Below are 7,500 nucleotides of genomic sequence, written 5' to 3'. Positions count from 1 at the left end.
GGGGAAACATGGCAACAGTTTTTTTTTTCAAGACCAACGAGGACTATTCCGACACAAAAGCCTAAACAGTGCGACAAATTTCTGAAGAAAAACGGAAACAGATTTTAAAACAAGTTATTGTGTATTATCATCAAGCAGACCAGGGATTTTTTTTCAAGTGAGCGACTAATAGCTTCGAATAGAAGAAATCGTCAAAACGAAGAAGGCTGAATGAGGTAAGACGTCGTGACGTCAGACCTAGAAGTAGCTGTCAATTTAATCTGTTATAGTTATGGGTTAATGGGCATAAGATGCAGTCATTGTATCACATTACTGTTGATAGAAAACCACATTGCAGAAACATCGGCCTGTCCTTATTTTGGCATTTACGGTAAGCCTTATTCAGTTCGTACTCTTCAAATACACCAGATTTACTTAATGAATTACAACAATTGTTCATACGTGATTTACCAGAAGCAAAATATTACAAAAGAAGCATTCGGTGTTTCAACATTATGGCTATGTGTAGCATGAAAGCAAACGATGCTACACTCGCATGTGACTTTTCCACATTTTGAATCAGCTGAGTTGTTTATAAATTTTTTGGCGCTCGAAGAAATGCTGTCAAGATGTCTGTAGATTTACGCGCTAACCTGTCTGTCCATTTTACTTTTATCATTCAGAAGAATAAATTTGACAGTAAATACAGAAACCAGCTGCAGGGGTAATTCAAGAGAGGACCTTGATACTGTTGTTTTCCGTACGCTTCATTCCTCTGTAGTTTCAACAGTTATTCACAATAATACTTGTCTGTTCAAAAACAAATCGATGGCAGCACAATGCAAAAAACTGTTTCTGTTTGATTACATGTTAACAAGAAAACCAGGTGGCTAAGAATCCAGAAGTCACAACTTACTTGCATGCAATGAGATTGCTGTAAGGATAACTGGTAATGACGAAGATCTCTATGAAACTGCTATAGTCATGTTAAGCTAGCTCCCGTAATGCTTCTCAAAAACTTAGACTTCGGAAACGACCTCTGCAATTGTACACGATACACGGCTTCTCCGTACTACAGACAATTTACTGACTGACAGCAAAATCAACGGGGTTGAAGCTGGAGAAATACATATGATTCGCGTGATTTCTCAGCAGCCGTTTCACAGCTAGTTATCATTCGCTATAAATATATGCGATTTACTATTAGACCTGCTTTCGTTTTGTGTGTCTGTGTTTGTTTGTCCCCCCAACATCGCTTGACAACCGAGGCTGGTGTGTTTACGTCCCCGTAACTTAGCAGTTCGGCAAAAGAGACCGATAGAATAAGTACTAGGCTTTACAAAGAATAAGTCCTGCGGTCGATTTGCTCGACTAAAGGTGGTGCTCCAGCATGGCCACAGTCAAATGACTGAAACAAGTAAAAGAGTAAACAGCAAAGAGTATATGCTGTGTTTGCGGAATAGAAAATAAAATATTTGAAAAACAAACGCTTTTAGTTAAACAATATTAAACAATTATTTATTAAACGTATTACAACCTAATTGTCAATAATTTATCCAGTTAGGAACAAATAAATTTTATTTTTCTGTAACTTGAAAATAGAAGCAAAATTGTAAATATGTTTCAAATTCTATCAAAGATTCTTTGTCGTTAAACTGGTTATATTTTATATTAAAATTAGTGTTTTGAATGCACAAACAATTTAGATTCAATATTTTGCGTTTTTGACGCCAGCAAAGAGAGGTGATTTCCGGCTCATAAGCATTTCAATAGGTGTAAATCACGTTTCTGTCGCACTGATAGAATGTACCAAATGCGGATCAAAACTGCAGCAAGTGTTTATATGTATGTATGTCTGTATGTATGTATGTATGTATGTATGTATGTGTGTAAATAGTTATATATGTGTATACACACGCACACAAACACACACACATATCAAAAGTTACTGATTGTCGATAAATTGATTACTTGATACACACGCTCATACACTTCCACACGTTAACATACACGGAAATACATATATAAGTAGTTTGTTAGGTAGGTAGGCAGGTAGGTAGGTAGGTAGATAGGCAGGCAGGTAGGTAGGTAGGTAGGTAGGTAAATAGGTAGGTAGGTAGGTAGGTAGGTAGGTAGGTAGGTAGGTAGGTAGGTAGGTAGGTAGATATAGATGAGTAGATATATATTGATACATAAATAGATACATAGAAACATATATATAGAGAGAGATAGAGATAAAGAGAGTGAGAAAGGGAGATAGATAGGTAGATAGGTTGATAGATACAAAGACAAACAAGCAGATAGATAGATAGATAGATAGATAGATAGGTAGGTAGGTAGGTAGATAGATAGATAGATAGATAGATAGATAGATAGATAGATAGATAGATAGATAGATAGATAGATAGACAGTATACTACCGAATCGATAAAAAGTAAGACACGAGGTGGGGAAAGTAAATGAAAATTCATAAAACGACTTGGTTGTTGAAAAGATTGACTGATGAAAGGGAATTTGTTAGTGATCTATGTGTATAAGAGTGAATGAACAGGAACGATATGGAGAGAGAGAGAGAGAGAGAGAGAGAGAGAGAGAGAGAGAGAGAGAGAGAGAGAGAGAGATAGAGAGAGAGTGTGTGTGTGTGTGTGTAAGAGAAAGATTGAAAGAAAGAGAGATGGTAAGGATAATCAGAAAGAGATTTATATAGCGTGTAGAGAATTGTAGATAGCAGGAACGTGAAGGGAGGAGGGATCATTCAACATGACCCCTCCTTCCAATCCAGTGCGGAAAAGTTTCATTACGCTAATCTCTAACATAAATAACATAAACAAATTTAGAAAAGTAAAGTATCTTTTTTTTTTTTTAATAAAGTAAAAAATGAAAATTATTATTTCTTATATTTAATTGTCTATGTTATGATTTTATTTACTCAATGTACCCAGACTTTGTGGACACCCTGTATATATATGGGAATCAACAATCTCTCTATCTGGTACAATAGAAGGGGCAGTCTCCTATATTATTTACAAAGTATCCTATTTTGATAATTAGCAGTTTATTTCTATATATATTTTGATCACCTTTAATACTCTGTCAACTGAACTAAATCTATCTCTCAGGATCCACCTAGAGTTCTCCCACACCGTCTCTCTCTATCTCTTTCTCACTCCCTGTATTACACACACATATGTGTATATATATATATATATATATATATATATATATATAGGTATGTACACGCACAGACACCTGTAATAATGATTCAACTCCATGCAACTTTTTTTGTGTGCATGTCAAACAAACCTAAGTCGTCAAGCGTAGATAAATGAATGGCGGAAGTCCAAAATGGCTGCTGGGCATTGGGTTATGAATCACGGTTTGATAATATAAGTATTCTGCAAATCACCTTCATTTTCATCCGAATCGTTTTAACCTTATTATAGAATTTTTTGTACAGAGCTCAAAATTTATAATTTATTCCATTTGTTTCCAATATTTGAGTAAATCACTTTCGTTTTAGAAATTGTATTTAGATTTTATATAATGCAACCATCCCCTAAAGCTAGCTGTTGATTTAATTTTTCTTCCCAAGTTAGGAGCAAATATATCATTATTATGCCTAATTTGCTGAAAATGGTTTAAATAAATGTATTTAACGAGTAAATTAATTGATGAATTCTGAAATTGTTCTGAATTTCTTTAAAATTTTCCTAATAAATGCATTTAAGAAACAAAATAACTGACAAGTTTTGAATTTTCTGCTTACATTGCTAAATATGCATTGAAGAAATATACTGAGTTTGCTTGAAATTTTATGCATCCAAATAGATTTATCAAATAGAACAATTTACAAACTCAGAAATTCTGAATCAGTTTAAGAATTAAAATTGACAATGCTTTGAAAAGCGTGCCTGACATTTGTGTTGGCGGTTTTGTCTTTTTCTTTTTTGTGTATATATTTATATATATATATATATATATATATATATATATATATATATATATATATATATATATATATATCCATACACAAACACACACACACACATACGTACACCTACACGCACGCACGCACGCACACACATGCATACATATATATCTATATCTATCTATCTATACATACATACATACATACATACATATATATATATATATATATATATATATATATATATACACAAACGCTCACATTCACTCTCCATACTTACCATATATGTTGGATGATAATTCTCGCTGAGAAGGTCTAATATAACGGGGAAAAGTTGTTTCCGGGGAAAATCTGTTTTCAGAGACGACACACCCTTCAAATTTTAATTGCATTTTGTTTTTATAAATGATTTATTTCGATCAACTATTACTATCAGTAATATCACTTGCTTGTGGATTACAACGCCCTTATAGAGACGTTCCGTTACCAAACTAATAGCTAATCTCACTCTATTGAAATCTATGAAGATGTGAGATAGTCCTATATATTTAGATGTATAGAACCTTGAACTGTACTAGAGTAAGCTGACCCTCAGCAATGACTGTAGTTTATCAACATGGCCACTTCGACATCAAATGTTTAAAAATGGGTCACTATTTGATCACGTGACTGGAGCAAAAATTCGTTTTTATAAAATAATTTATAATCGTGTGAATGGAATATACTGAAGCTATTGGCGATACACACGCACGCACACAATACACACACACACACATACACACACACATGCACACACATATACATACAGGTATGCATGTATATAAGCGTGCGTCTTTATATATATACACATGCATAAATTCATATGTAAATATATTATATATATCTTTATGTATCTATATTTATCCTTATCTTTATATTTATATCGTTATCCATTACATATATATATATATATATATATATATATATATATATATATATATATATATATATATATATATATATATATATATATTCATATTGCCATATATATAGTAATATAGACACACACACACACACATATATATATGGCAATATAAATATATATATATATATGGCAATATATATATATATATATATATATATATATATATATATATGTATGTAAATAGTGTAACTAAATATATATGTCAATATAAATATACATATATATAATGGTTAAAAATAAAAATATAAAGATATATGCACAAATATATATATATATATATATATATATATATATATATATATATATATATATATATATATATATATATATATATATATATATATATATATATATATATATATATATATACACACACTTTTTTGTGTATAATATAAACAGACACGAACTTCCTGGCAACATCAGCCATGTGGCCGGACGTGACAGCCTCTTGCTGAGGCATTTATCCAGAGTAGCGCGTTCATCATTTCTCAACAGCTAGCAACCACAATATTTACTTAAGCAAGTCCTCAGACATACATTTATGAGTATTATTATACAATCTAATCTCTCACTATTTTAAAACCAACGTCTAAAATCACTCCAACGAACAGTCATTCTTTCATTCATGCATTCTTATAATTCACACATTCATACATTTGCGATACACACAACACAATCTAATACATACACTAGACGGTCAAGTTCTCTTATCATATTTCATTAGTCAGTTTATGGACCGCTAAGTAGCATTGCCAGTATCTCGGATATACTGGAAGGAAATCTTTAAATATAGAAATTATCGATTACTTCTCTGTACTATATGCTAATCGCATCTATTTTGTGTCTCCTTACGTTTGCCTGAATGTTGATATAACGAATAGACTGATGACGAGAAGAAGAAAACGTAAATGTCGTTGATGGCCGAAACTCTCTTTACATAGCGTCTGTTGCTACTAAAATCTCTCTATTATCTTTATCTTATACTTATTGTTCAGAGAGCTATTTTCTTCTCGCTGCATTTCATGTTCTGTTAATCTATCTCTTTTCTCTCTCATACACTCTGTTACTCTGTGTGTGTTTTTTTTTGTTTTGTTTTTTTGGCTATAATGATTTTACAGTCCCTCCTTGTGTATGTGCTCACACACACACACACACACGCACACACACACACACACATACACACACACACACACACACACACACACACACACATATATATATATATATATATATATATATATACGGAGAGTCTGTCTGTGTGTCTGTCTGTTTGTCTGTCTGTCTATCTATCTATCTATCTATACATATATACATATATGTATGCATGTATATATGCATATGAATTTATCTATTTATCTATCTATATATAGGCAGATATATGTATATGTATATGTACACACAAATATATTTGTATACACACACACACACACACACACACACACACACACACACACACACATATATATATATATATATATATATATATAAAAGTATATGAATGATTGTATGTAGGTTTATACACCGGGCCTGTATTAGTTTCTGTCTACGAAACGCATTGACATAGCCTCGATAGGCCCGGGTCAATAGCGGTGAACACCTGCCCATTTTGCCGCTAGGATATATACAAATTTTAAAGAGATTTAACAACTATTTCTAGTAGCCTCTGTTTCCTCCGTTTCGCTAGTTTAGATTTTACATTTATAATAGATCTATTCAAGATACTGGCCTACAAGGTTATTAAGTATATTTGGAATAGTCATTACTTATTGCAATACTTCAAGTGGTACTCATCTCATCAATCTCGAAACAAAAGCATTACTTTTACTAAATGTGGATCTCCGCGCGACAGGCACTTCGAGTAGTTGATTATATGAACACGAATAATTGAAAGGCTCTTCCTTTAATGATCTCGGGTCATTGAAAATGAGATCATAGATATATATATATATACATTTAGATGTAAGTATGTACATATACGTACGTATATATGCATATATATTATTTATATTATATTATATAATATGAATATATATATATATATATATATGTGTGTCTGTGTGTATATATATATATATATATATATATATATATATATATATATATATATATATGTGTGTGTGTGTGTGTGTATATATATATATATATTTATATATGTATATACATTTCGCCATGATAGATCACTACTCACATTTTTGTTCTCAGCTTGTGTCTCTCCTTGTTTCTTTCTGTGTTCCTTTCTGTGGAAGAGCGTAGGCTCGAAACGTTAAAGACTTTTTGAATTCTCGAACGTTATACTAGTACATCTGTTTGTCTTCTACCCCACCTGTCTTCATCTTTTGTTTTTTTTTTGTGAATTCTCCCTATATATATATATATATATATATGTATATATATATATATATATATAGTCATGTTTATTTGCCAACAGAATGTGGCAGTCCTATAAAGGACGATATCACTGTTGTTTTAGCCCCAGGAAAACATTTTTCCAGCTAGCTCTCTATTGCGCGCAGTTTGCATCCGTATATAGCATTTACAAGGACGGTCATCACTCCCCTCTCTAGCCTAACGTGATACTAAGAGACTTAATTTTCTAGATGTTATCCGTCCTCAGTGTGAGACAATCACT

General features: G+C 32.1%; 1 long non-coding RNA gene across 2 annotated transcripts in view; it reads right to left on the bottom strand.

Annotated features, from left to right (window-relative positions):
* Nucleotides 1-7,500, bottom strand: part of LOC106879735 (uncharacterized) — a 199,195-nt gene that overhangs the window by 83,097 nt on the left and 108,598 nt on the right. The window contains exon 1 of one of the 2 annotated variants that reach the window (XR_016243761.1): nucleotides 7,060-7,500. This exon is cut by the window's right edge and continues 270 nt beyond it. The exons of the other annotated variant lie outside the window; for it this stretch is intronic. This is a non-coding gene — a long non-coding RNA (uncharacterized LOC106879735). The remainder of the gene's footprint in view (nucleotides 1-7,059) is intronic. 2 annotated transcript variants of the gene reach the window in all.

This window comes from Octopus bimaculoides, chromosome 11 (genome assembly GCF_046866305.1).
Source record: "Octopus bimaculoides isolate indiv1 chromosome 11, ASM4686630v1, whole genome shotgun sequence".
NCBI lineage: Eukaryota > Metazoa > Mollusca > Cephalopoda > Octopoda > Octopodidae > Octopus > Octopus bimaculoides.
The sequence above is the reverse complement of the archived record's forward strand: the minus strand, read 5'-3'. Positions and strand labels throughout refer to the sequence as shown.